The sequence below is a fragment of the Caretta caretta genome, chromosome 1 (assembly GCF_965140235.1).
Source record: "Caretta caretta isolate rCarCar2 chromosome 1, rCarCar1.hap1, whole genome shotgun sequence".
In the NCBI taxonomy this organism is placed as follows: Eukaryota; Metazoa; Chordata; order Testudines; family Cheloniidae; genus Caretta; species Caretta caretta.
Window position 1 is genome coordinate 204731543 of NC_134206.1, and position 26194 is coordinate 204757736.

The window sequence follows — 26194 nt, forward strand, 5'->3', positions numbered from 1 at the left end:
AACATCAAGAGGGAAGCGAATTGCCCAAGGTTTCAAAATGAGCCAGGAATAGAACCTAGGAATCCTCTGGGCTAGGCTCTAGACTATATTCCATACTATGAGTAGATAACATGATAGCCAATCTAATAGTTCATCATTTTGAAAATGACTATATTAGGATGAGCAATGCTCAGGACCTTGTGCCTTCCACGACACATGGTGACTCAAATTCTGGTGTGTTTCACCCAGTTCATCCTGATACTTTCTGATATTTTCTACTGGTCCATTGTAATTGCTCTTATGCTAATGCATTCTATTTATCCGTCACAGCAACTCTACTACTAATGTGTTCCACCCAGCCTTACTGCAATGACTAATTCTAATGCATTGTACCAAGTCTACAAGGAATTTCCATCGTGCATCATTTTAAAATCACACTCCTTTCATTAGAGCTGCCTCAATTTGAACAATTTTGTATGTCCTGCTGGTCTGAGTCTTAACTCTGGTCTTTTTCTATTAGATCAGTTAAAAGGCTGACTTGGGGCTAAATATAAAGCCACTCTCCTTCTGTTTATCTAGCCTGAGGTATCTTGACTTAGAGCACCCATGACTATAATTTCCGTGCAGTAGACCAAAGTATTTTCCATCAATAATTTATTCTGACCCACTTGGGAGAGTGTGTTGGGTGAAATTCACATAACCCAGTATATGTACTGCCTTTGATGAGTCATCCCTGTTTGTTCCTTCTGTTCAGAGGTAACATGCAAAGTTCTCCCAGCTATACTGAGATGAACATAGTCTCACTTTCATGACACTGAAAGTGTGTGGGGTTTGGGTTGGTGGCAATGCTTCCGTAGCTATGATGACTGGATTTCCAGTTACTATACTGACATGATATTGTGAGACTCAGAGTCTAGAGATAGAAAAGATTTATTTCATCGCATTCAATCCATCTCCTTGACCATCCAGGACTATTTGTTCCTATTGTACTACGAGGGTTTTGTTTGCTCTGTTTTAAAATTTGCCATAAAAAGGGCTTCCTCAACTTGGTACTGCAGGTCACTACTGTATACTGGTAGGAACTGTTCAGATAAACGCTTTGTATATTGTAAAGGAGGTTCATCATGACTAGACCCAGGAGACTAGCAAGAGAGATTACCCACAAGCATTTTGATGATTTCAAAATATAATTTCACTCCGTCCATTTTCATACTCCCTTTTATTTGCTTTTTCAGAGCATTCAGACAAGCAAGTCTTCCTTGTACAAAAGTTCATGGAAAGCAAATTTCCAGCCTACAGGTGAAACCCATTTAATCACACAACTAACCTCATTTCTGGCAGAAGTACTTAAAGCTCAGTCATCTAGTAAGGGAACAGGAACAAGACTGTGTCACTTCAGTGACCAGTCATGCAGCTTGAATATTGACTACTCAAAAGAATACTTACAGCAAAGAGTCTGCACGTGACCCACAGTCTGATCTATGTATGCACCAAGCATTAGTCAGCTGGTTTTCAATAGGAAAGAAATATGCAAGAGCTACAATCTGGGCACAGACAACTTGCAAACAGGAAAAAAAATGCTAAACTCGCCAAATACATTGTTCATTGTGAATTCTTTACCTGCTTCTAAGTACACCACAGGGGCCTTGAAAAGGGTGATGGAAAGAATAGCGTGCTGACTGTATGATCCCTGGATACATATACAGCTCTCACTAGGAACAGCCGCCAGGGAAGAGTTAGAGAATCATGGCTTGTCTATACTTAAAATGCTGCAGGGGTGCAGCTGCACCGCTGTAGTGCTTCAGTGAAGATCGGTGTAGGTAATCCACCTCCCCAGGAGGTCGTACCTAGATTGATGGGAGAATTCTCCCATCAACCTAGTGCTATCTACACTGGGGGGTTAGGTCAGTTTAACTGTGTTACTCAGGGGGGTGGATTTTTCACATCCTTGAGCAACGTAATTATACCAACCTATGTTCCTAGCATAGGCCAGGCCTTGGAATCTACAGAGTTAGCATACAGTCTGTTACTGATTGTGGCCTTTGGCCTATGCTCTTCCAGTACCTAACACCCCAGTATTTGGGAAAGCCCAGAGTGGGATCCAAACTCCAGCTCAGGCCCATGTTGACTCCTAATGTAGGGCCAATTCCACATTGACTCCTAATGTAGGGCCAATTCCACAAATGAAGGTTCACTTTATGACGGTCTCAGAAGGGATTGACACCCCAGAAAAATAACGATCACAAAAAAGCAGCAAAAAAAGAGGATAGTTCAGTGGCAGAGTGCAAGAGGGATTTTATGGTTCAAGAAGATTGTGTGTAAGTAATGGAAATTCCACCGTAGAGATCACAGTAGGACCACAGAGAAACTGTGGCAGGCGAGAAGAAAAAATGGAGATGAAAAGGACCAAAGAGGAAATGTATCCAGAATATCCTAATATCCAAATAGAAAGTCTTATCATCTGCATTGATATATCAGTAGCAGAATGGACTTGCAGATAAAGCACTGCACTGGTGATCTGGGTTCAATTTCCACCTCTGGCTCAGGCTCTGTGAGGTCAGTTCACCTCTTTATGTCTTGATTTCCCGCTCTGTAAGATGGGGCCAATGACAGAGATCTGCCGCAGACGGGGTAGTGAGGATACATGTCGGGTCATGGTCCATGACAGGGACTCTTAGGCGCTATGGTAAGACAAATAATAATAATTTGCTAATGTTTGTGAGGTGCTCAGATACTATGTTGGTGGACACCATGTAAGCAGATAGAAAGCAAGAAACCCGTGGGAGAGTCCGTAGATCTGATCCTGCTCTCACCCTATTCTAAATCAAAAGTTACTGTTGTCAGAGCAGAATCAAGCGAAGTGGGTGTGCTACACCAGCCAGCCACATAAAGGGATCCACAAGGGCCAGTTGTGCATATGCGACCATTCTCCATGTTGAGTAGCACCTACTGAAGCAAGTACTCTCATTGTGGGACTGCTGAATCAGGTCATAAGAGGAAGTAACAGAATTAGCTAGGCTGAGAGCACCATTTTAAACTTTTTTTTTCTTCCCCATCTCACAGAAGGCTCCTGCCATACTTACCCCTTCTTTCTCTTCAGAGAAGAATTACCTATTTTATTTATTGCCTGTTGTCAAGGTTCCTTCCCCACTATGAACTCTAGGGTACAGATGTGGGGACCTGCATGCAAGACCCCCTAAGCTTATTCTTACCAGCTTAGGTTAAAAACTTCCCCAAGGTACAAACTTTGCCTTGTCCTTGAACCATTTTCTGCTACCACCAAGCGTGTTAAACAAAGAACAGGGAAGGAGCCCACTTGGAGACATCTTCCCCCGAAAATATCCCCCCAAGCCCTACACCCCCTTTCCTGGGGAAGGCTTGATAAGAATCCTCACAAAATTGTACAGGTGAACACAGACCCAAACCCTTGGATCTTAAGAACAATGAAAAATCAATCAGGTTCTTAAAAGAATAATTTTAATTAAAGAAAAGGTAAAAGAATCACCTCTGTAAAATCAGGATGGTAATTACCTTACAGGGTAATCAGATTCAAAACATAGAGACTCCCTCTAAGCAAAACCTTAAGTTACAAAAAGACACAAAAACAGGAATATACATTCCATCCAGCACAGCTTATTTTACCAGCCACTAAACAAAAGGAAATCTAACGCATTTCTAGCTAGATTACTTACTAATTTAACAGATTTCAGAGTAGCAGCCGTGTTAGTCTGTATTCACAAAAAGAAAAGGAGTACTTGTGGCACCTTAGAGACTAACCAATTTATTTGAGCATAAGCTTTCGTGAGCTACAGCTCACTTCAACAGAAGTTCTGAGGCTGCCTTTCTGATCTGTTTGCAGCAAAAGCATCACACAGACAGACAAGCCCTTTGTTCCCCCCCATCCAGATGTGAAAGTATCTTGTCTCCTCATTGGTCATTTTGGTCAGGTGCCAGCGACGTTATCTTAGCTTCTTAACCCTTTACAGGTGAAAGGGTTTTGCCTTTGGCCAGGAGGGATTTTATAGCACTGTATATAGAAAGGTGGTTACCCTTCCCTTTATATTTATGACATGCCCCCCAAATCACAGATAGGGGTGAAACACTGGCTGTGATTTCTTCCTGGAGCTCTAGGAGAAAACAGAGTTAATAAGACACATGTACCTCTAAATATTCTACCAACTGTTTAAAGACTAACTATTTTCCACATCTCAAGGACGATTTTAACCACTTGATTCTGGGAAAGTTTCATGGCAGAGTGCATCAGCCACTTTGTTAGAAGCTCCTGAGATGTGTTGTATGTCGCAATCAAAATCCTGGAGAGCTAAACTCCACCGAACAAGTTTTTTTATTATTTCCCTTGGCGGTATGAAGCCACTGTAGCACAGCATGGTCGGTTTGCAGGTGGAAACGCCGTCCCCAAACGTATGGGCGCAGCTTTTCCAGAGCGTAGACAATGGCATAACATACCTTTTCACTGATTGACCAGTGGCTTTCCCTCTCAGACAGCTTCTTGCTGAGAAACACGACAGGATGGAACTCTCTATCCGGTCCTTCCTGCATTAAGACTGCTCCCACACCATGCTCAGACACATCTGTGGTTACTAGGAACGGTTTGTCAAAGTCTGGGGCCCTTAGTACAGGGTCAGACATGAGTGTCGCTTTCAGCTGGTTAAAGGCCTTCTGACGCTCTTCGGTCCACTGAATGGCATTTGGCTGTTTCTTTTTGGTTAGGTCTGTCAGTGGGGCGGTGATTTGGCTGTATTGTGGTACAAATCGCTTCTAATATCCGGTCAAGCCCAAGAAGGATTGGACCTGTTTCTTTGACTTTGGGACAGGCCACTTTTGGAAAGCATCCACTTTGGCCTTTAGGGGGTTGATAGTTCCTTGACCCACCTGGTGTCCAAGGTAAGTCACTCTGTTTAGGCCTATTTGACACTTCTTAGCCTTAACAGTTAGTCCTGCCTCCCTCATACGCCAAAAACTTTTTGTAGATGTTCCAGGTGTTCTGCCCCGGAATCTGAAAATATGGCCACGTCGTCAACGTAGGCGACTGCATATTCTCCTAATCCCACTAGGAGACCATCTACAAGTCTTTGGAAGGTGACGGGTGCATTCTGCAGCCCGAAGGGAGCACATTAAATTCATACAGCCCGACGTGTGTGGTGAAGGCTGACCTTTCCTTGGCAAATTCATCTAGCGGTACCAGCCAGTACTCCTTGGTTAAGTCCAAGGTAGAGATGAACTGGGCCTGTCCCAGTTTCTCCAATAGTTCATCTGTGCATGGATAGTTGTCTGGGCAAGTTACAGTATTTAGCTTACGGTAGTCCATGCAAAAAACGTATCTCCCCATCTCGTTTGGGAACTAGAACCAGTGGAGATGCCCATGCACTGCCAGAGGGGCAGATTACACCCACCTGTAGCATATCCTGGATCTCCCGTTCTATAGAAGTTTCAGCTTGAGGAGACACCTGGTAAGGTTGGACTTTAATTGGGTGAGCATTACCTGTGTCAATGGAGTGGTATGCCCATTCAGTCAGTCCTGGGGTGGCTGAGAACGTTGGCTCATAGCTAGTGCACAGCTCCTTGATCTGCTGTCACTGCATACACCCAAGGGTCATGGAGAGGTTCACCTCTTCCACGCCACCAGCACTTTTCCTTATGTAGTAGTAGACACCTTCAGGCCACTCAGCGTCATCTCCTCCCTGGGCTGTAAACTGACAAACCTTTAATTCTCTGGAATAAAAGGGCTTTAGAGAATTAATATGGTACACCTTCGGCTTTCAGTTTGAGGTGGGGAATGCTATGAGATAATTAAGAGCTCCCAGGTGCTCTTGGACCGGGAATGGCCCTTCCCATGATGCTTTCATTTTAGGGGCTTGGAGCGCCTTTAAGACCATGACCTGGTCCCCTATTTTGAAGGATCGCTCTCTGGCTTGTTTATCATACCAGGCTTTTTGCTCTTTTTGAGCATCCTGTAGGTTTTCCTCAGCAAGGGGTACAGAGGTTCGGAGGGTGTTTTGTAGGTTGGTTACAAAATCCAGAATGTTAGTTCCTGGAGAAGGTATAAATCCCTCCCATTGCTGCTTCACCAACTGCAATGGCCCCTTAACCTCGCGGCCATAGACAAGTTCAAATGGTGAAAACCCTAAACTGGGATGGGGTACAGCTCTGTAGCCAAAGAGCAACTGCTGCAACACTAGGTCCCAATCATTGGAATGCTCATTTATGAATTTACGTATCATGGCCCCCAAAGTTCCATTAAACTTCTCCACCAGGCCATTTGTCTGATGATGGTAAGGGGTGGCAACCAAGTGATTCATCCCATGAGCTTCCCAAAGGCTTTCCATAGTTCCTGCCAGGAAATTAGTTCCTGCATCTGTGAGGATGTCGGAGGGCCAACCTAACCTAGCAAAAATGTCTGCTAGTGCCTGGCACACACTTTTAGCCCTGGTGTTGCTTAGAGCTACTGCTTCTGGCCATCGGGTGGCAAAATCCATGAAAGTCAGTATGTACTGCTTTCCTCTGGGTGGCTTTTTCGGAAAAGGACCCAGAATATCCACAGCTACTCGCTGAAATGGAATCTCAATGATGGGAAGTGGCCGGAGAGGGGCTTTGACCTGGTCTTGGGGTTTTCCCACTCTTTGGCACACCTCACAAGACCGGACATAGGTAGAAACATCCTTGCCCATTCCCTCCCAGTGGAACAACTTTCCCAAATGGTCTTTGGTTCTGTTCACCCCAGCATGGCCACTAGGATGATCGTGGGCTACGCTTAATAGCTTTACCCGGTACTTAGTTGGAACTACCAACTGTCTCTGAGGATGCAAGTCTTCCTGGTGTCCACCAGAAAGAGTTTCCTTGTGTAAAAGTCCTCTTTCTACAACAAACCTTGATCAATTAGAAGAGCTGAGAGGCGGTGGGTTGCTTCGTGCTGCTGTCCATCTCTCTGGAGGCTTTTATCTGCTTCCTGTTCTGTCTGGAACTGTTCCCTTGATGCTGGAGACATCAGTTCCTCATTGGATTGTGGACCTAGGCTTGGTCCCTCTGGAAGCGATGTAGGGGATGGGGCTGTTTCCGCTGACTGTGAACTGCTCTCTGCAGGTGCACTATGTTGGGGTTCAGGCTCCGGCTGAGCCCCTTGTGTAGGGTTATCGGCTGCTGCCGGTTCAGGTTTGGTGGGGCCCTCTGGTGTTGGGGTTGCAAGTACTGGATTCAGTGCTGGTAATGGGTCTGGTTAGCTAGCTTGGCTAGCTTCACACGATTGGCCAAATCTTCCCCCAACGGCATGGGGATGGGATAATCATTACAGACTGCAAAAGTCCATGTTCCTGACCGGCCCTTGTACTGGACCAGCAACTTGGCTGCAGGCAAGTTTGACTTGAAGGGTTGATTCGTCACTTGGACCTCTGGGTCGATTAAATGGGGTCTACTAATGAAGCATGGATAGCCGACACTTGTGCTCCAGTGTCCCTCCACTCGGTGACCTTCTTCCCACCCACACTCACAGTTTGCCTCCGCTCTGAGGGTATCTGGGAGGTATCTGGGCCTGAGGACCTCTGGTGTGATTCCGGTGCAATTAACTGTAATCTGTTGGGGTTCTTGGGGCAGCTGGCCTTTACATGCCCCGTCTCGTTACATTTAATAAAACATCGTCCAGCTGACGGGTCACTGGGGTGAGGTGGGTTGCTGGAAACGGTGTGGCAGGATGATAAGGTGTCTGGAGTGTTCCTTGGGGTGTAGCTGGGGCCTTGGGCTGCCCCCCGTAGTAGAGTGTGGTCTGAGGTTGTCCCTTCGGGTACCCACTCCAACTGCAACCAGGGTTGTTCCTCTCTCCTTCCTCCACCCATTTTGTTCCAGTTTCCCCCCACTCTCTGGCGGTCTGGGACTGCTCATATTGATTAACATAAGAAGCAAGACTTCCGCCTGAGTCCATTTTCTTATCCCATAAACACTGTTTTATATCATCCTTGGACATATTTAGGAATTGCTCCTGTATCATCAAATCACACATTCCTTCAAAGCTTGTTACATGCCTTCCTTTGACCCATTTATCTAACAGATCCTTCATCTGGTTTATATAAGCCACATTACTTAGTCCAGGTCCTCTCTTAAGGGTTCTAAATTTTACTCTGTAAGTTTCAGGTGTAACTTGAAATTGCTTTAAAACCAAATCCTTTAATTTATTATAGTCAGAAGCCTCATCAATTGGCATCTTATTGAATATGTCCAGAGCTCTTCCACTCAATTTTGCGACCAATATGGTCATCTTGTGAGCTTCAGGAATTTGATGGAGTGTGCACAGTCTCTCAAAGGTGAGAAAATATTCAGCAATATCACTGGATTCATCATACTGTGGACATAGTCGCTCCCATTTGTGGATTGTTGGGTAAGGATTGTTAGGGTTATCCGGTATATTCTGCTGAGCCTTTGCCTTCTCTATCTCCAGTGCATGCTTCCTCTCTTTTCCCCTCTCCTCCATTTCTTTTTCCCTTGCCTCCATAGCTCTCCTGTGGGCAGCCTCCTGGGCTTTTTCTGCCTCTTTTGCTACCTCCATAGCTCTCTGGTATTCGTTTTCTCTCTCTTTTGCTTCCAGTCTGGTTAACTCCAGTTTGTCTTGTGCCTTGCTTTCTGTCATCCTAACCTCTCTGTTTTTAACTAACTTTTCACCCGACAGTTAGAAAGAAAACAACAGAACAAAACAAAAAACCTGGCTTGTAAAATTTTGCTGTGCTGTAACCTGATACCTATGTTTTTTTTTTCTGATAGCCCTTCTCAGCCTACAGAAAAATCCTTTTGTTATGCCTGCTGCTCTGTCCCTCAGGCAGAGAGACAGAATCTACAGCTGCAATCCTCTTTTACACAGCCTTTTAAAATCCTGCTGTGCTTCTGGTTCAAAATGATCCCACCGCTCCCACCATGTCAAGGTTCCTTCTCCACTCTGAACTCTAGGGTACAGATGTGGGGACCTGCATGCAAGACCCCCTAAGCTTGTTCTTACCAGCTTAGGTTAAAACTTTCCCAAGGTACAAACTTTGCCTTGTCCTTGAACTGTATGCTGCCACCACCACGCATGTTAAACAAAGAACAGGGAAAGAGCCCACTTGGAGACATCTTCCCCTGAAAATATCCCCCTAAGCCCTACACCCCCTTTCCTGGGGAAGGCTTGATAAGAATCCTCACGAAATTGTACAGGTGAACACAGACCCAAACCTTTGGATCTTAAGAACAATGAAAAGTCAATCAGGTTCTTAAAAGAAGAATTTTAATTAAAGAAAAGGTAAAAGAATCACCTCTGTAAAATCAGGATGGTAAATACCTTACAGGGTAATCAGATTCAAAACATAGAGACTCCCTCTAGGCAAAACCGTAAGTTACAAAAAGACACAAAAACAGGAGTATACATTCCATCCAGCACAGCTTATTTTACCAGTCATTAAACAAAAGGAAATCTAACACAGTTCTAGCTAGATAACTTACTAACTTAACAGAAGTTCTGAGGCTGTCTTCCTGATCTGTTCCCGGCAGAAGCATCACACAGACAGATGAACCCTTTGTTCCCCCCCCCCCATCCAGATGTGAAAGTATCTTGTCTCCTCATTGGTCATTTTGGTCAGGTGCTAGTGAGGTTATCTTAGGTTCTTAACCCTTTACAGGTGAAAGGGTTTTGCCTCTGGCCAGGAGGGATTTTATAGCACTGTATACAGAAAGGTGGTTACCCTTCCCTTTTATATTTATGACACCTCTGCTCCCTGACCCATCACTTCAGCTGCAGAGGGCACACCAGGGAGTACCATGCACCGCCACACTGTTTGCATGTCCTTCGGAGGAGAAGTGAAAGAACATAAAGAGATTGTAAAGATACAGGAAGATTTCTCAGAACAGCGGCAATTGACTCACTGCAGGGGCTTAAGCGAGTCATTCAGCTTCCTGTGTCTTGATCCAAAGTAAAACATGGCAAAATCACTATAACTATAACTGTGAAATGCATGAAAGAGTAGATTAGACTCAATGTAAATATGAATAAAGAAGTGGGAAGCTGCCGTGTTTTATTAAGACAGCAAGGTCAGTGGTGCAGTCAAAGACACAAGGAACAGCAGATTGCCGTATTCTTAAAAAGGCTGTGGTAATCTCTATATTGGATCAAACCAATGGACCATCTAATGTCATGTCCCATCTCCAACAGTGGCCAGCATCAGAGGAAGATATAAAACATCCATAATGGACAATTATCCATTAATATGCCCACAGGGGAAGTTTCTTAATAACCTCTGGCACTTAGGGTTGGATTTATGCCCTGAACCATGAGGGCTGATATTTCTTATAAATGTTTTATTTTACCTAATGTAACTGGGATGTTCTCACTATCTGTAGAAATCACTACTCCTTTTTGGAATTGTGCTAAGCTCTTGATATCTGTGACAGCGAGTTCCACAGGTTAATAATATGCTGTATTTTTTAAAGTACTTCTTGTCATTAATTAATATGTCACCTGTTATTCATCTTCTGTCTGAACTATATCCTAATCTTTTCAATCTCTCCTTATCCAAAAATCCTTCCAGGCATCAAGTCATTTTCATTGCCTGGCTCCAAATGCTTTCTATTTCTGCTGTGTCCTTTTTAAGGAGATAATTCCAGTAGGAGTAGCAGGAGCCAACAACCTAACTACTTTTAAAATAGAGCTTGATAAATTTATGAATGGGATTACGTGACAGGGTTGCCTGTGATAGCAGGGAACTAGACTCAATGACTCAGGAGGTCCCTTCCTGTCCTATCTGCCAATGGAGAAATTAAATAAAGTAGCAGGAGAGGTGAGAGCTTATCACGGATTATATAATTATGTTAGTGTTAACTTCTATCACATTCTTTAGGCATTTTTGTTATACATCTTTTTACAGTAAATGCTAATTTTTATTTAGTCGTTTATTTCTATTTTTTTTCTTTTTGGTTAGTCTGCATCTTTGCACCCTGCTGCCATTTTCTAACTAAAAGTATTATGGCTATCTCTTGCTGTTCTCTCCATCTCTAGGAGGTACAGCTCTGATCTTCCTGTCTTGATGTGTGTTCACAGGCTGTGTTTCTTGTGGGGTTTGTCATTAAAATGGTGACCCCCTGGGGCTACACAGCTGTCGGATTCCTAGCAAAGGAGAGTTTGAAACATGTTCATTCGTTTTTAAATACTGCCTTGTAATTTCCCCATTTAACTTTTTTGTTCTGATTGAATTTCTCTCTAGTCATCTCAGAAAGTAGTGGAATTCTGTTCTGAATGCAAACAGAAGATACTAGCCTGGGATTGGGGATATCCAGGTTCAAGTCCCTGTTTTTTTTCCAGGGCCACACAGAGATTTATGGTGACCCTGGGCAAAAATCTGAAACTGAGGTTCCCCACACTTCAAAAAATATTACCATGGAGACAAAAGACTTTAAGAAGGGGAGGGAGATGATGGGGTGGCTCCACCCTGCATGAAAAAAATGAGGAGTACTTGTGGAACCTTAGAGACTAACAATTTTATTTGGGCATAAGCTTTTGTGGGTTAAAACCCACTTCATCGGATGCATGCAGTGGAAAATACAGTAGGAAGATATATCTTCCTACTGTATTTGCCACAAGTACTCCTGTTTTTTGGGTTTTTTTGCTGATACAGACTAACACGGCTACCACCCTGAAATCTGCCCTGCATGTGGCTTGGGATCCGCTTCCAAACCTGCCCTCCCTGAGCTCTGGTCCCACGGTCACTGGAAACAATATCTCTGACCCCACTCCAACCTTAGGGCTGCTGGTCTGGTGGGTCACCTCGCACCTGGCCTGATGATGGGAGTTGGGCGCAGCCCGGGAGGGTGAGTCACTCCCTGTACTTTCATTGGCGGGTGCCAAACCTGAGTGGTGGTGTGACCCCATGCTCCAGGTTGCAATGTCACTCACTCAAAATTTGGCCTGGCCACCCCTTAGTCATTCTGGGGACCCTTTCAAATTGGGGATCCTGGACAAACTGTTCCTCCCTTCCCCCCTATGGTTCTGATCTCTCCCTTCTGTGTGACTGTGTCACTTGGTGTATGCCTAGCAGCTATGCAGACACACACACTAGTGCTGCTTAAGCTAGCACCTGGTGGTAGCAATGTGGCCATGGCAGCTGAGGCTAGCTACCCAAGTACGCACTCAGGGGGTCAGGTGGGATTGCAGTGGGTGGCTAGCCCATGCTGCTGCAGCTAGCGCATGTATGTCTACCTGTCCTGAGAATCACACCTCATAGCTTTTGTGTGGCCATACCCTTAAGTGTCTCTGTGCACCAGCTCCCCCTCTGTAAAATGGGAGTGATTTCCCTACCTAAATCCACGAAAGATTGTGAGAGGCTCAGGTACTACAGCAATGGGGCCATGTAAGTACCATAGAGAGCTTGTTACTCCTATGTGACTCCACTGATGCCAACCTGTGGGAGGTTTGGGGTTCTGTTGCCAACATTTCATGCAATTCTAGCTGTCATGACGTGGGACAAGGTCTGCGTGAAGAACAAGTGTAGCCTTGACAAACAAACAAAGCAAAATCCTTACAAAATAATATGAATTAAAAAAAATCTTTCCTTCTTATTGCTCCAGATTACTGTATTATTTTCAGCTTTTTTTGAGTTTGGAAATAAACCCTGATCTGTTTTGCAAACCTTTCATATTCAGCACAGCATCTTATTTTATCTTCTGTGGTTTTGTTGTTGGTTTTTTCCTCTCTCTTTTTTTTTTAATCCATTCAGCCATTTATTGGATCTTCAGTTCTCTAGTTTCTCCTTTGCTACACTATTTCCTGCTTTTCACAGATAAACACTTCACACCTGGGAGACAGGCTCCTCTAATTAGTATTAAAACCTGAAGTTTTTCTGCCCTGCTTTGAAGCTTTCTAGGATGCCTTTTTGTGAATAATAATGTCCTCCATTCAACATAGCGCAATGCTCAATCAAAAGTAACTGTAGCAAATACTCCCCTGCAAGACAGTCTACCCTTCCCCCTCCCTCTCAATGCCTGATGATTAAAGGAAATAGGCGAGTCAGGGGTTGGATGGTGTCACCCTCCCACACAAGATCTGCTGCCTGGAAGGGGTTGAGGAGTATTGAAAAACTCTGGGCCAATTCTTACAAGAGCCTATCCCTTTCTCTGATAAAGCTGAATGAGACAGGAGCAGGATAAACCTAAGAAAGCAAGACCCAGCCCACACACATGGAGCTTCTGACTTCATAGGATCACAGAAGTTAGGCCTGGTCTACAATGGGAACTTACATTGGCCTAGAAAAATCCACACCTCTGAGTGACATAGTTAAGCGGATCTAACCCCTGGTGTAGACAGCGCTAGGGTGACAGAAGAATTCTGCCTTTTTATTTTTGTGCCAGAAAAACCATAATGTGACAAACATAGTTCATTGGAATGGATCAAATCCTGGCACCCTTATTCAGGGACCATTTGCTGCTAACCTTAGTCACGTCAGCTAGGATTTTCCAAAGCATCATTCCCATTGATTTTCACCGTAACTGGTGCTTCCAAATCACTTGTATGCTTCTGAAAACCTCATCCATTGAATAGTACCTTACTCCATAAATAATACCATTGAAATCAATGGAACTAGTCATCTGTAAGATGCTACTCATCACGACAGAGGCTATGCCTATACTCCAAGAACAGGTGTGTTTTACATGGAGGTAGCTTACTCAAGACAGCCATCTCAATGGGAAATCCCACTGGAGACAAGGTAGAGGTAGTTTTTATTTCGATGTAGGTGTTTGAGCTCAGCCCTATACCCACACACACACACGGTGTTTACCTTGACTATATACTTTGAGTTAAAATCTAGCCTTGTCTCCACTAGAATTTTACACTGAGATAGCTAAAAATCATGCAATTATGACAAACTCTGTGAGTTGCAGAATGCAGCCCTCAGTTTTTGCTCAGTCCTTATTCAGCCAAACTCCCACTGGAGGAATCACAGTGCCTTCCCACCACTGAACTGTGATGAGCTCTGGTATGCATCCTGGTAGCTCTTTCACACTGCACAGCAACATGCAATACAACACAACAGTTTAGGGAAGGAACCTTTAACTGAGAGGGTATAGGAGGAATTGTCGCCTCCTGGATGGCTATTCAGTAATAGTCCACTGTAGGGTTTCTTGTACCTTCCTCTGAGGCATCTGGTATCGGCCAAAGGAGAGGAGACTGGACTGCTGGTCTGATCCAGTATGATAGTTCCTAAGGCTTTGTCTACACTAGCACTAAAACTATTTCCCCATGTTTATTCCCCCCCACCCCACCCCCCACGGTTCCTCAGACGTTCTTGTCAACTGCTGGAAATGGCCCACCTTGATTATCACTACAAAAGGATTTCCCCTCCCCCCCTCCCCCCCCGCTCTCCTGCTGGTAATAGCTCACCTTAAGTGATCACTCTCGTTACAGTATGTATGGTAACACCCATTGTTTCATATTCTCTGTGTATATAAATCTCCCCAATGTATTTTCCATTGAATGCATCCAATGAATTGAGCTGTAGCTCACAAAAGCTTATGCTCAATTAAATTTGTTAGTCTCTAAGGTACCACAAGTACTCCTTTTCTTTTTATTAGCACTTTTGTCGGTCAAACTTTTATCAGTTAGCGGTGTGAAAAACACACCCCCTGACCGACATAAGTTTTCACCGACCAAAGTGCTGGTGTGGACAGCACTATGTCAGCAGGAGAGGCTCTCCCACCGACATAGCTAACGCCACTCAATGGGGGTGGTTTAATTATACCACCAGGAGACCTCTCTCTAGCGGGCAGAGAGTGGCTACCCAGGAGACCTTACAGGGACACAGCTGTAGCAGTACGGCTGTACCTCTGTAAGGTCCGTAGTGTAGACATAACCTAAATCGTGTATTCCTAATGCAGAAGTTTCCCATAATGTTTAAACTGCAAGAGGAAATTAAGATGTGCAGAATGTAATTACTCACCTTTGTATTTCATTAGGTGCTTCTTGCTACTTTTTTCATAATAAAGGATTCTGGACGTTATCTAAATGCCCATCAGACTGAGGGGTCAGTTAGTTTACCACGTATATCAGATAAATGAAGACTATTACCCTTTAATTAATTATTACATATCTTAACCCTATAAATCTAGTGAGCTGGCATGTGCGTGGGTGATTTCTGTGCTCATCAAAGTTAAGAGTTCGTAGCATTAACTAGAGCTAGGCATAGTACAGACAGCTCCAATCCTGTGTCTCCCTCCCTGCCCTCTGCCAATGCCCCTCATTCCTGACCTGCAACCCCCCTCCCAGGCTATCCCAGCCCTGGGCTCTACACACAGCTCTGCCAATGCTCCTCACTCCTGCTCTGCAGCCCCCGCGGCTATACCAGTCCTGGGCTCCCCACGTGGTTCTGCCAATGCACCTCAGTCTGAATCTGCAGCCCCCCGCTGTGACTCTAGTTCCTTCCTGAGCGGAACCAGCTAATCATGTTGAATTATGCCAGATTTTAACGTGATTGTCTAACATAGACAAATGCCCAAAGGGATCTAGGCTGAGAGTACCAATCCCATTTCACTCTTGATCTAAGATACTGTAAAATATGAATCCTGTCCACACGTAGAGCTAATGCATCAATCCTATAGGCCAGTGAAGCAAACCTCCCCCTTTTGTGAGCTGCTATTATATATCTAAGTCCATTCTATATGCATTGTTGTTGGGTTTTTGTCACGGACAAATTAATAGTTGTATTTGCATTATGCAATGGAGTTTCTATTTGAATGTTTAACACCAGCTGAAACGATTTTATTGCAATTCAGAATGATAAATATTTCCTCCTGTGTCTCATAATCAATAGTCACAGAGTTGTTTCAATAGCCAGTCTCCAAAGGGAACTGACCAACAGCCCTTTTGTAAATTGACTGAAAATGTATTCAGTGGAAATTGTAATGTCCCTGCTTGAAAATATTGTGGCCCAAAAGGCGGAAACTTCCCTATGTCTCAGCAACATTAACTCTGGCCATAACTATAACACATAATTACACACACATATGGCCTTCAACTCTCTAATTTCTAAAATGAAAAATTACAGAAATCAATAACTCAGATCACCCCATTTGCATTACTTTCCCTCAACATTAGAGGGCAACTTATCTCACAGCCACCATGTGCAATCTAACACCATACCTCACTCTTTTACACACTCTAATAAAAACAAGATATACAGAATTACATACAATGTAAATTATGGAAGCCACATCTCTCATCAAAACACATATCCAACTAACAAATAAACAGGATTGAAATGAAGGCTACACATTGATTGTTGGTAAGTTTTGAGAGATGTGGGTTGTGGATGGAAGAAGAGTGGTAGCTTAGGTTGATAAGAGAAAATGAAGAGCTGAATACTGAATAATTTAACTGGTTGTTTCCTTGCTTTTGATGGTTTGCATCAGTGGAGTCTGCAGTCTGACAATCTTAACTCCAAGTTAATGAACACTTTGTGGGATATATTATAAAGGCTTCAGCAGCAACTCCATTGCTAGGGTTGCACTGAGATTTCCACTTAAAGCAGGACTAAAATCTCTCTGTTTAATTATTGATTTCACTCTCCAAATTTGGCACAATGCTACTTCAAGGGACAATTGGCTTTTCTATTTAACTGTTTCAATATAGGATTTATGAACTTGCACAAAGTAAACATTTCAAAGTGCCCGCTATTAACATTTGGACCTGTTTTTCCTCACATTTCGTTGGGTTCCTCCAACTTCAGTCACAAGCTTTACACATGCTTCACATTCCACCTGAATTTCATCTTTACAATCTTTCAGACATAGGGTAGGTACTGGAACTTGAATTGAAGGCCTGTAAAAGCTATTTCTGTCCTTTTTCATAACCCAATTAAGTTTTGCAAAGAAAAATGATAGGCACAGAACTGTCATCAGTGCCACACTCTGCTGGACATCAAGAGACTTTAGAAAAGGTGTCCTTATGCGGTGAATGGACATGGGCAAATAAGATGAGCTAGAATGGAGAAGACCCTGATGGGAGTGAGTGAGGCTATTCCTTCCACATCCTGTTGTCTATGGACAACATAGGTCACATAAAAAGAGACTGTTTGCAAACAGGGGCCCCCATTTTTTAATCTCATTCAAGACAATGGAAAAGTTATTGTGAATTTAAATGGGAGCAGCATAGGTCCTAGGTGTGTTCTTAACATGAGGTAAAATCCATTTGAAGACAAAGCAGTTTGTAGCTTTCACCTGAGTTAGCAGGTCAAGTTGAAGACAATCTACTAACCTGTGTGAAAACTACAAACTGCCTTGTCTTCATGCCAATTAACTAACTTCAGTTAAGACCACACCTTTTTTCCTATTGAAGACCCAGACATGCTATCCCTAAACTAACACATAAGGGCAGAAAATGACAGACACAGAAGCACCAGATGTTAGCCACATTTAACAAAAGGTTTTCTGAGGCCTTGTTTACATGGGATAGTTTTTACTGGTTATACCACTTGTGACAGGGTCAGGCTAGATGGGTATAGGAGAGTAATAGAAGGCAGATATATTAGCCCCAGGCTAAGTAGGTCCCTTTTCCCTGGGTAAGGTAACAGGGAAGGTTCCCGAACAATCAGGAACCTTCTAGAGACAATTAAGGCAGGCTGATTAGAACACCTGCAGCCAATCAGAAGCTGCTAGAATCAATTAAGGCAGGCTAATCAGGGCACCTGGGTTTTAAAAAGGAGCTCACTTCAGTTTGTGGTGTGCGTGTGAGGAGCTGGAAGCAAGAGGCACTAGGAGCTGAGAGTGAGAACGCGGACTGTTGGAGGACTGAGGTGTACAAGCATTATCAGACATCAGGAGGAAGGTCCTATGGGGAGGATAAAGAAGGTGTTGGGAGGAGGCCATGGGGAAGTAGCCTAGGGACTTGTAGCTGTCACACAGCTGTTCCAGGAGGCACTCTAGACAGCTGCATTCCACAGGGCCCTGGGCTGGAACCCGGAGTAGAGGGCGGGCCCAGGTTCCCCCCAAATCCTCCCAACTCCTGGTCAGACACAAGAGGAGTCGACCTGGACTGTGAATTCAGAAAAATGGCCAAGCTGAGGGCTGCTGTGAAGCTCCAAAGTGAGCAAATCCGCCAATAAGCGCAAGACCCACCAAGGTAGAGCAGGAACTTTGTCACACTTTATAGTTATAGAGGTATATTTATACCAGTATAGCTCCCTGTGTGAACACACTTATTTTGACATGAGTGGGGTTTTTTTCTGTTTAGCTTAATCCCTTTCCCAAGTGACATAAACTAAGCTGAATAAAGGCTCTCTCATACCAGAAAGCCTGGCCACACTGGGGTTATACAAGTATAACTATATCCATTTAAATTCACACTTTAGTTTATGTCAGAAAAATATTTCCCTTGTAGACAAGGCCTAAAGAGGGAACAAAATGCCAATCGAGAGGAGCGTCTGTGGGGATAAAATGCCAAATGTATGGGGAAAAGGGATGAAGCACCATTTGAGAGGAGGGCCAGGGTTAAACCACCAATGGGGAGGAGTGTGTGGAAAGATAAAGTGGAATTCAGGAGAAGGTTCTCGAGGATGACAGTGTTACATGCTTGAGCACTCTGCTCTGTAGCAGTAATAGTAATAATTAATAATAAGGAAATGATTCTTGCCCCATTCTGGTCACCTTATTAAAGGAAGGATATTGTGGAAATGGAAAAGTCACAGCAGGACGGCACCTTGAATGATAGATGGAAGGGATGCAATTTTAACAGAGTTCATTGCATTTCAAAAAACATGTTTTGGAGAGGAATTCGGAGGAAAGTTGCTGCAAGGCTCTAGGGCTGCTTCACAGCATCTCTTCTCTCTGAAGTGCTCATCACTCTCTTTCTGGCTCTTCAATAACCTACTCTGCAACTGCCAGTCTCTGGAGGAAAAACCAAGAAGCGGGCCTTAGCCAAATCCCCTGATCAGACCACCACCACCAGCAGCAGAAATGTGGGTGCAGGTTACAATCTGAATTCCTCATTTCACAGCTCTCTTTACCAAAACCCTGCTGAATGCTTGGTTAATTCAGCACCCCACCCTGCTTCTTTTTCTCCCCTTTGCAGGTTGGGCATTGGCCAAGACTAGAAGCAAGAAGTGCTAAAATTCCATGAGCAATGATGCTCTTGGGGTATATCTGATGTGGGCCACAAAAGCTGAAGACGGACTCTGAATTCCCTAAAAGATATTGGTGGCTGTTCCAATCCAGAGTTGTGGTTTAAGCCCATCTCTATTTTCTGATCTGTTCAAAGCAGGAAATTCCGGAGACTCTGATAAGAAGTAACTTTCTCGTGAGGTCTCAATTCTGCAGGAACAAGAGGTCCAACCTAAGCTTGTATTAAGTATCCAAATGTTTCAGAGCAGAGCTGAACACAAATTCAGGACTGTCTGGAGTTCACTGCACACACATGGATGTAGATAGATCTGGCAAGTTTCTGCCAGCCTTTCAGGAGTAAACAATCCCCAAACAAATCCATACTGTAGATAAGTCACCCTCAACTAGCTGCTCACACAATTGCCTGAAAACCAAGCCGTGTCCTGCTGGAGAAGAGAGATCCACAACAACCCTCCAACAAGAACCCTGAACACTTTCAAACCTGCAGTCCTTCTCATTGAGCACAGCCTAGCTATGTGGAAATGGACTGTTCATTCAGGTTGCCCCAACTCATGGAAGAGAACTCCTTTCACAAGCAGCTGTAGTACAGTTTGGAAAGAAACAATCCCCAAAAAAGTCAACCAACAAAACAAACAAACCCAGCCCTCTAAAACAATTGAACAAAATATCTCCCCCGGTTAACAAACAACAGGCTTGACTGGGGAACAGTAATTGTGTGTGTAATGCGTCTCACATACAGGGTATAATTACTTTCTGGAATCCACAGAGTAATAAAAGGCACCAGTCAAGGGAAAGGATGCCTTTTTGCCATGGGTTGACAGGCAAGCAACAAACAAGAGGCATTTTTTCACCTTTTATTCAATAAAATCAGCATATTAAATATGCAGGCAGAGTTCTTCCATTAAGCAATTCACTTTCTTTCCTTTTATTTTTTTTTCTTCTGCTTTTGTTGCCATCAAGGTAAGGGATGCCTACCCTTTTGTGCCTAAAAAGGTAAGGGAAAAAAGATATTCAACCCCCCAGCATTACGTGAGGTGTATTTGAATGAAGCTGCATTTCAGTCCCCCTGCTCTGCTAGACAAACACATGCACGCCCTTGCTGCACAGGAATCTGCCTGACTGGACCTACGGGAAGGGAATCTGGGTATGCTGGATCACTCTCCCCTCCAATATAAAGTATTGGTCACAGTTATAAGGACAAAACAAAGCATCTGTTCCCCTGCCACCTGAAGTGCAATCAGGACTATGGAGGGAAACAGAAAAGGGGCCCAACCATAAACCTACATCCATATGTCCCTTCATCTAAATGTTGAGTCTGGATCTAAACTTGACAGCTGGCTCTTTGGCTCTGTCATGCTCTGAACCTTTTAACCACCAGAACCAAATACTCCCAAACTATGGAGAAGTTTGGCTCAAGATCTCTATCCAATGTTGCAGCTAGCCTCAGTCTCTTTAATGGGCCAAAAGAAAATCCCGGACCTGTACCTGGTAGGTCAGGCACATCACTATCTTGATGACACCTGGTCTAGTAATGAGTGACCTTATGACACTTGGAATCCAGACTAGTGTATAAGAGTTTGGGTCCAAAGCTTAATTTGAGTATTTGAGTCTGCACAAAAGTGACTGGAAATACTGAGAACAAGGCCCTGTGTTTCCCCCAGCAAGCTGGATCTAAATCCTTAGGCAAGTTATCTGATGTTTGTAGCACTATCATGCTGCAGACTGGAGAGTCTGCACCAGCTTAAAGACAAATTCAAAAACTGATATTTTGTGTTGAATTAAATATGAACAGAAATAATACAATCAGTACAGTGTCCCCGTGCTATTTATTTAGATATGAAATTCCATTTATTTTACTCTGCCCCTAGTTTTCAGTAGCCTACAGATAGTTTTGGTTGTTTTCTTTTTTGTTGTTTTTTTTGTTTTTGGCAACACATAGCTGCTCTTTAGGTGTCCAGAGAGAAGCTGGAGATTTAGGCAATTGGGTGGAGAACAGCTGCAGCTTTGGGCCTTGAGATGGATGGTGTGGGAGGCAGTTAGGATTGTGAGATAAATGCATTAAATGTATGCTTCTGCTAAAATACTCGGCAATGAAATGGTTAACAATGCAGGCATCTAAATTGTTGGGCCAGATCCTCACCTATTCATAGAATCATAGAATCATAGAATATCAGGGTTGGAAGGGACCCCTGAAGGTCATCTAGTCCAACCCCCTGCTCGAAGCAGGACCAATTCCCAGTTAAATCATCCCAGCCAGTGCTTTGTCAAGCCTGACCTTAAAAACCTCTAAGGAAGGAGATTCTACCACCTCCCTAGGTAACGCATTCCAGTGTTTCACCACCCTCTTAGTGAAAAAGTTTTTCCTAATATCCAATCTAAACCTCCCCCACTGCAACTTGAGACCATTACTCCTCGTTCTGTCATCTGCTACCATTGAGAACAGTCTAGAGCCATCCTCTTTGGAACCCCCTTTCAGGTAGTTGAAAGCAGCTATCAAATCCCCCCTCATTCTTCTCTTCTGCAGGCTAAACAATCCCAGCTCCCTCAGCCTCTCCTCATAAGTCATGTGTTCTAGACCCCTAATCATTTTTGTTGCCCTTCGCTGGACTCTCTCCAATTTATCCACATCCTTCTTGAAGTGTGGGGCCCAAAACTGGACACAGTACTCCAGATGAGGCCTCACCAATGTCGAATAGAGGGGAACGATCACGTCCCTCGATCTGCTTGCTATGCCCCTACTTATACATCCCAGAATGCCATTGGCCTTCTTGGCAACAAGGGCACACTGCTGACTCATATCCAGCTTCTCGTCCACTGTCACCCCTAGGTCCTTTTCCTCAGAACTGCTGCCTAGCCATTCGGTCCCTAGTCTGTAGCGGTGCATTGGATTCTTCCATCCTAAGTGCAGGACTCTGCACTTATCCTTATTGAACCTCATCAGATTTCTTTTGGCCCAATCCTCCAATTTGTCTAGGTCCCTCTGTATCCTATCCCTGCCCTCCAGCGTATCTACCACTCCTCCCAGTTTAGTATCATCCGCAAATTTGCTGAGAGTGCAATCCACACCATCCTCCAGATCATTTATGAAGATATTGAACAAAACCGGCCCCAGGACTGACCCTTGGGGCACTCCACTTGATACCGGCTGCCAACTAGACATGGAGCCATTGATCACTACCCGTTGAGCCCGACAATATAGCCAGCTTTCTACCCACCTTATAGTGCATTCATCCAGCCCATACTTCCTTAACTTGCTGACAAGAATACTGTGGGAGACCGTGTCAAAAGCTTTGCTAAAGTCAAGAAACAATACATCCACTGCTTTCCCTTCATCCACAGAACCAGTAATCTCATCATAAAAGGCAATTAGATTAGTCAGGCATGACCTTCCCTTGGTGAATCCATGCTGGCTGTTCCTGATCAGTTTCCTCTCATGCAAGTGCTTCAGGATTGATTCTTTGAGGACCTGCTCCATGATTTTTCCAGGGACTGAGGTGAGGCTGACTGGCCTGTAGTTCCCTGGATCCTCCTTCTTCCCTTTTTTAAAGATTGGCACTACATTAGCCTTTTTCCAGTCATCCGGGACTTCCCCCGTTCGCCACGAGTTTTCAAAGATAATGGCCAATGGCTCTGCAATCACAGCCGCCAATTCCTTCAGCACTCTCGGATGCAACTCGTCCGGCCCCATGGACTTGTGCACGTCCAGCTTTTCTAAATAGTCCCTAACCACCTCTATCTCCACAGAGGGCTGGTCATCTCTTCCCCATTTTGTGATGCCCAGCGCAGCAGTCTGGGAGCTGACCTTGTTAGTGAAATTGTATTGTGAACTAGTAGAGCTTCATTGACTTAAATTGAACAACATTTGTTATTCCACATGAGGATAAGAGCTGTCATCTTCAGGGTTAACACCCCATCAAGATGAATGGAGCAGTTCACAGCTGTGAGCGCTATCATTCCAGGTGGTCTGCATGATCACGACAACAATATTTCATTGGTTATACTCAGTTAACATTTACAGAGTTTTGTTTGCAACCATAGAGAAAACTGGTTTTGTTTGAATGAAAGCTTTGATTCTAGAGCATAATTTTGTGCTGAGAGACAGAATCTGCAGCAAATCCTAGGTCTGCGGTTTCACAGAATGCATGAGACCCTGGCCATGAGATCAGGCTTTATCACAAGTTTTCCACAACTTCTGCTTCCAGTCTCAGCCAGTAATACTGTGAGAAAATAGGTGTCTTGTGATGTTCTGCCAAACTGGGAAAGGAAAAAGCACTAGCTGAATATTTCTGAACCTCAAAAAACAACTGGGGCTCCACCATCACATTTAAGGCCCCAGGTATGCTGAGAGGCACCACACACCAGAGTTAGATGATGGAAGCACAAACTACTGCACTGCACCCATTAAAATGTGGTAGCATACACTCCTTAAAATCTAGAACCAACCTGGGAGCAGAAGGGGACAGGACCATGGCCGCACCCTTGTTTCATCCACTTTTGGGGTCTAGCACCCCTAGTGGTGCTCATTCCCCAGTACTTTGTGCTGATTGTACAAACACAGAATTCTGGCTGCTCCCAAACACATGCACAAGGCAAGGGGTGAGGGCCCCTTGCATCCTCTCCCCAGCCACCATGTGCCTGCAGCTCAGGAACCAGAGTCTGGCCCTTGCTGTGGAAATGGTTCAGGTGTCTGATTCTCTGAGCTGCTTCAGCCTCCCCACATCCCCCATCTGAACATCGTGAAATGTGTGCATGTGTTTGCTTTAAGTCTCTCACAGGGGCTAATGTGGTGGCAGAAACCACAACAGGAGCTGAGAGCAGCAACGGGATGGATGAAAGAGAAACACACCACAGATGGAAGAGCTGGGCTGCAATTAAACTGAAACTGTCCCACACCCGCACAGGCACACACACAGAGCAGATTGCAGCTAACTGAAAAGAGCCCAGGTCTGATCAGCAAGTGTTTCCTGATTCAAATGCTTTTTGATCCAATTCTCGCTCTTCCCTGCTTGGCTGAAGGTCCACGAATGACCCCACACAACCAGTGGACATTAGACTCTCTAGATGCAGAGCCTGGCCTTGGAAAAAGCAGGAGAGAGTGATTGGGCCACTCTGGCTGTCACTTACTCCCTCCTGGGGTCTGTGGCGGGAGGGATGAAAGAGGAGTTGAATTGGGAAAGTTTCCTGACTCAGCAACAGTGTGTTAGCAGAGGCGCTGCTGCTAATAGGTTGTGGTAATGGAGAGGCATCTTACAGGCAGGAGGATGGTGGGAGGCTGATCAGCTCCAGCAGAAGGAGTGAGGTCAGTGGTAATGAGCAACAGCGAAGAGGAATGCAAATTGCAGGAGGATTTATGGAGCAGTTTCTGCTCAGTGAGCAGATTCCAGATAAGTGGAGTGTTAATAAGGCAGGCAAGTTTTTCAGCTGTGCCAGCTGTTCTGAAGATACTGGTACACTTTCTGACTGGTGTTTATTTGAGGTTAGGCATAGAGTGTCACAACACATAAACAAGTGCACACATGTTCTGTCACAACACACGCACACGCAGGCTATTTTACCACACAAACATGCCAACACACACCAGCACCCTGTCACAATGTGTACAGTATATTTGCACACACTGGGCTAACACAGAGGAGAAGGAAAACAGGAGAGATACAAGCATGTTGCAGGGTAGGTGTGACTGGGTAGCCGAGCACAGGGGTAGATGGGAAAGGAATGAGCGCCACTGAGCAGGCCCAATCAGATTTGTGAATTAACTTGTCTGTTCCCCCCCACCCCCGTCTTTTCTCTCTTTCCAGATTTTCATGCAATGAACTCAAAATGTGTTACAGTGTAGATCAGGATCCTATTTTATAGCTGGGGAAACTGAGGCCCTGAGCGGTGATGTGACCCAAAGTCACACAGACTGTTAGCAGAGCAAGGAATAGCAACTTCACCTCATCTGACTCTGACCTCTCTCTCTGCTAAAGTCTATCAAGAACATTGCTACTTTGTAACAGTAATAATAATAAAATAATAATAATAATTATTATTATTTATTTATAGGCACAATCCCAGGAGGCCTGTGTGACGGATTGGATCATAGAAACCCCTTTGGGACTGCCACCTGATGTGCCTAGACTACCTCTGAGCCCATTTTCCCTGCCAGCTTGGGACGTCAGTACCTTGCCTTGTTTGAGCCAGACACACTTGCCTGCTGCAAACACAGATCTAAATCTGAACCACGTCCCCCAGAAGCTGCAGACTTAACTGAAAACAGCTTAAGAAATGCTCCTGTCTCAGCACTCAGAGACCCAGCTTCCACTGGGGTCCAAACCCAAAATAAATCTGTTTTACCCTGTATAAAGCTTATACACAGCTGTTTGTCCTCTCCTCTGGTATTAATACTTACTCTGGGTTAATTAATAAGTAAAAAGTGATTTTATTAAATACAAAAGGTAGGATTTAAGTGGTTTCAAATAATAACAGACAGAACAAAGTGAATTACCAAGCAACATAAAATAAAACATGCAAGTCTAAGCCTAATACAGTAAGAAGCTGAATACAGATAAAATCTCACCCTCAGAGATGTTTCAATAAGCTTCTTTCACAGACTGGACTCCTTCCTAGTCTGGGCCCAATCCTTTCCCCTGGTACAGTTCTTGTTCCAGCTCAGGTGGTAGCTAGGGGATTTCTCATGACTACAGCCCTCTTTGTTCTGTTCCACTTCCTTATATATCCTTTTGCACAAGGCAGGAATCCTTTATCCCTCTCTGGGTTCCCACCCTTCCTTCTAAATGGAAAAGAACCAGGTTAAAGATGGATTCCAGTTCAGGTGACATGATCACATGTTACTGTAAGACTTCATTACCCACTTGCCAGCACATAGGTATACAGGAAGCCTTACAAGTAAACAGAGCCATTTACAACCAATTGTCCTGGTTAATGGGAGCCATCAAGATTCCAAGCCACCATTAATGGCCCACACTTTGCATAATTACAATAGGCCCTCAGAGTTATACTTCATATTTCTAGTTTCAGATACAAGAATGATACATTCATACAAATAGGATGACCACACTCAGTAGATTATAAGCTTTGTAAT

General features: G+C 44.3%; 1 long non-coding RNA gene across 1 annotated transcript in view; it reads left to right on the top strand.

Annotated features, from left to right (window-relative positions):
- The window catches only part of LOC142070611 (uncharacterized), a 100262-nt gene extending 74806 nt beyond the window's left edge, over positions 1–25456 (top strand). Inside the window, exon 2 of the long non-coding RNA XR_012666500.1 lies at positions 25156–25456. This is a non-coding gene — a long non-coding RNA (uncharacterized LOC142070611). The remainder of the gene's footprint in view (positions 1–25155) is intronic.
- The last annotated feature ends 738 nt before the right edge of the window (positions 25457–26194 follow it).